This window comes from Dipteris shenzhenensis, chromosome 31 (genome assembly GCF_047967505.1).
Source record: "Dipteris shenzhenensis isolate YYH24624 ecotype China chromosome 31, Dip_SZ_1.0, whole genome shotgun sequence".
Taxonomy (NCBI): domain Eukaryota; kingdom Viridiplantae; phylum Streptophyta; class Polypodiopsida; order Gleicheniales; family Dipteridaceae; genus Dipteris; species Dipteris shenzhenensis.
This window is the reverse complement of record NC_141626.1, coordinates 1,775,729-1,780,060: the sequence shown is the minus strand read 5'-3', so window position 1 is coordinate 1,780,060 and position 4,332 is coordinate 1,775,729. Positions and strand designations below refer to the sequence as shown.

Below are 4,332 nucleotides of genomic sequence, written 5' to 3'. Positions count from 1 at the left end.
GAGCTGGGAGAAGAACGCTGTGGGAGCCACTGTCGAAATACAGCTAGAGCTGGGAGAAGAACGACGACTTGCAACAATGCTGGAGAAGAACCGTCGAAAGCAGAGCGAGGGAGAAAGAGGCACAAACTAATGCGCGAAGAGAGCCGAGAAAATGGGGCCATCGGAATCATATGCACGCAACAGATCGACACGTGGACGCATGCAAGGGAATGCACATGCAAATAATTGCTGCCAATGATAGTAAAGACGTCGAATAAAGCCGTCAATCACCAATGATTTAAAATTTACATCAATTTTGCTTTTAAAAATTACATAATTTTGAAAGTGAAGCCGTTGCTTAGGCTACCCCAGGGCAAGCCAAAAAAGCACACCCAAATTTGAAAGACATGCTCTAAAGTCAACACACCAACCAATCAGGGAATTTGCAAAAGAAACTTATACGAAAAATGCTAGAAACTTATATGAAAAATGCTAGAAATTATTTTTGGCATCTCAAAGTTGAAAAGGCTACCTACCGACAGGCCAAAAAGAATGGTAGAGTCCAAATGAGGCAGGCCAAAAAAAATGGTAGAGCCCAAATATAGCTCACCTGGTAAATTGGGAAAAAGGTTGGTAATATAGCTTAATTGATTGAACAAATAAAACTAAAAACAGCCCTGTAGAATATACAGGTGGCTGACTTCTTATAAGAGCGAAAATGGATGAAATTCTTTGCGTCCAGCTTATTTCCTTAAAAATAAATTGATAATTACAACCAACCAATAATTAAAAAGCAGACAGAGAGTTTCTCACAAATGGACGGTGGACATATCAACCACGCAAATGTTTTTATCCGCGACGGCTGATATTCTTCTCAATCTTCGTGTCTGTAATAACTGCTCCTCTTGACAGCAATATTTGCCCACATCGGCGAGTCTCAGTGAGTATTTCCACTATTGCCGTAAAGGAATTCAAAAAGCGATCCTTCCATATTTGTCTTAACATACTCTTGGCCATGAAAGATCTCGTTCATTCTTTAGTTCACTATACATGATCACCAGGCCGACTCCCGACACAAAGTAAGACTATAACATGCGACCGGAACCCTGTGTGAGTAATGCGAGGCTAGTACGTTGGAGGTAGAGTCGGCGCAGAAGCGTAAGTTGGTGGAGACGACGGTTGCTCACAAGGAGGCTTGGCACGTGGAGGCGCGCTGGTTTTGGGAGGTGGCGGCCACTCGTAGGCATAAGGGGGAGGTGGAGGAGGAGGAGGAGGAGAGGGCGGGGGAGGTGGAGGAGGAGGAGGAGGAGGAGGAGGAGGAGAGGAGGGCGGTGGAGGCGGAGGGGAGGGTGGAGGAGAGTGGGGGCGCGGAGGCGGTGGTGAAACAGGGGGAGGGCTAGGAGGTGGCGGAGATGAAGGAGGAGGGCTTTTCTTATGGCACGAAGGGGTGGGAGGGGGCGGATGCGTTGGAGGAGGAGGAGAAGATGGTGGAGGAGGTGGCGGTGGTGGTGAAGGGGGAGGGGGCGGAGGAGCAGGTGAACCGCAAGCATATTGACTACAGTTCATGGGATGGGAGAGGAATGCAGCGCAGTCCTTGAACGGTCTCTGAGCGGGTCGCCTAGGAATGCAATTCTCTCTGTCGTTGAAAGAGACCCCTCGAGCGGGCAACGCAAGGCAGTTGGGCGCCTCGCCTGTGAAGAAGTTGTCGTCAAAAGTGAAGTTCTTCAGCTTAGGCAGAGCACAGATCTCTGGAGGAATCTGGCCAGAGAATTCGTTGTGAGCAACGTCCAGCTGTTCCAAGCTTATCATCTCGGCGATGGTGTCTGGCAGAGACCCAGAGAGCTGGTTGAAACTGAAGTCCAAGACGGTCAGGTTGGTGAGCTGCCCGATGTCTGGGTTGATGCAGCCGGTAAGATGATTGTTGATGAAGAGGATCTCGTTGAGCGAGGAACCCAAGTTGCCGATGCTGGGGGGAATGCAGCCGGTGAACTTATTATTGGCGAAAACGACGACAGAGGCAGGGGAGCCGCCAAGGTTGGGGGGGATGGATTGCGTGAAGCGATTGTTGTTGAGGAAGATGGCGTCAAGCCGCTTTTCGAAGAGCTTTGCGGGGAGGGAACCTTCGAATTCGTTGAAGCGGATGTCGAGGTAGAAGAGGTTATGGAGGGAGAGGAGGAAGGCCGGGAAGGAGCCGACGAAGCGATTGTTACTAAGGTCGAGTTCGAAAAGGCGGGTGAGGTTGGCGAAGGAGGAGGGGAGGAGGCCACAGAAGCGATTGCTGTTGAGGTGGAGGAGGACAAGATCGGACAAGAGGCCAAGCTCAGGAGGTAACGAGCCTGCGAGGTCGGCGTGGTTGAGGTCGATGCCCACCACGGCAACGTCGCCGCAGGGGTCGTCCCGCGCGGCCTGGCAGAAGACGCCTTTGTAGGAGCACACGTCCGGGCCGACCCAAGTGGAGGTGATGTTCAAGGGATCGCTCACGATGGCCTTCTTCCATGCTTGCAGCGCGATGAAGGCGTTGCGCAGCCGAGCATTCTCCTGCACAGCTGACCCAACGCCGCCACAGATTAGAGAGAGCAGCAGCACCACCAGGAAGACCCAGACGAGGGGCGGACGAGTACGCTTCATTCTTTTCTTTCACGACGGCAGCGTCAGTAGCCGCAGCACGATAATATGATGCATAGAGTGTGAGTGCTGGCAGCTTCTGTCGGAGAGTCAAGACACATAGGACAAACTCCATTGCCGGCTGCGACATTGGACGAGGCTCCCCTCGTGCCAGCTGGCTCCCTTAAGCCTTTGCCGCCCTGCTTCATGGGTTTCGTCGCGGCAAACTCATAGCCCCTTCCGCCCTTTGGGACGAGGTAGCTAGCTATATTTGAATTTAGTAATTTTAGCATATAACTAGGCGTTTTGATGATTTTAGAAAATTGAATTTTGAACATGGCAATTTGAATTTGGCACATAGCACTTTGCATTATGCACATAGTACTTTGCATTTAGCACATAACCACATATTTGTGTGAGGTCTCTAGAGCTGGCACACTTCCTCTCCAAGACCAAGGAGTGCATCCTTTCTTACGGTTCATTTCAATTTGCAGCACAAAGCAATTTGAATTTTGCACATGCAATTTGAATTTGGGACATAGCACTTTGCATTTGGCTTATAGTACTTTACATGGAGCACATAACCACACATTTGTGTGGGAGGAGAGCTGGCACATTTCCTCTCCAAAAATTATAAGACCAAGGAATGTGCCCTTCCTAAGGTTCACGTTAATTTAGCACAAAAAGCAATTTGAATTTGGCACATAGCACTTTGCATTCAGCACATAACCACACGGTTGTGTGGGGGAAAAGTTGGCACACTTCCTCTCCAAAAATTATAAGACCAAGAAACGTGCCCTTCCTTAGGTTTCATATAGATTTACATTTACCACATAGCAATTAGCAATTAGTATATAGCATATAGCAATTTGAACTTGGCACATAGCACTTTGGACTTGGCAATCATCATAGAGAATTTTGCATTTGCATTCAACAAATAGCACTTTGCATTCGTAGTATATGTAATTGGCTAGTCTACTCAATTAAAGGAAAAACTAATATAGAAGAAAACTTTACATTTGAGCAATCAAGAATGAAACGCTAATAGATCTCTATGCATTAACCCATGAAGACTCATATTCCATACTCGCCAGATGCCTGTGATGGTGAAATATCATGCCATTTACTTGAGTCACCTGCAGAATATCCTTCCTTGCCTGATTAACCCAAATATTTAATCTCAGCGACCTATCCCTAAGCACCAAGAAGCTCCTTGCCACTCACAACCTATAAAATTTTAAGGCACATGTGCAACCCTAAAGTCCTAAGTGGCAAGGAGCTTCCTAACTTCAGAAGACACAACTTGGTGCAAATATAGTTTTAAGGGACATGTAGCAGTACCGTGAGATGAAAAATATTATATCAGGTAACAAATCACAATGCTTTATGGCCTACCCGCTGTCTGAAGTAGATGTGTCATCATTCCAAACTACCATCAACTTTCGAGAACTCGTTGTAGATGGTTTTTTCTCATCTCCGAAAATGGTCTGCAACGGTTGAAATTCTATTGCTGAGAAGATCATAATGCCTACATGATTCATCATTCCTATGAAGCACTGCGATGGTTTTGTCTCATCTCGAGAAATGGTCTACAATGATTGAAATTCTATTGCTGAGAAGATCGGAATGCCTGTAGGATTTGTCATTCCTATGAATCACTGCGATGTGTTATCTTTTCAGGCCTCCAATATCAATGTTTTAAATGTTTTTGAAAGTTTTATGAGGCTCAAAACCTGGAAGGTGCATGTG

At 47.2% G+C, this 4,332-nt stretch overlaps 1 pseudogene; it reads right to left on the bottom strand.

The window, feature by feature from the left end:
* Positions 1–1,104: 1,104 nt before the first annotated feature.
* On the bottom strand, positions 1,105–2,607 carry LOC147880895 (leucine-rich repeat extensin-like protein 7 pseudogene; annotated as a pseudogene).
* Between the last annotated feature and the right edge of the window lie 1,725 nt (positions 2,608–4,332).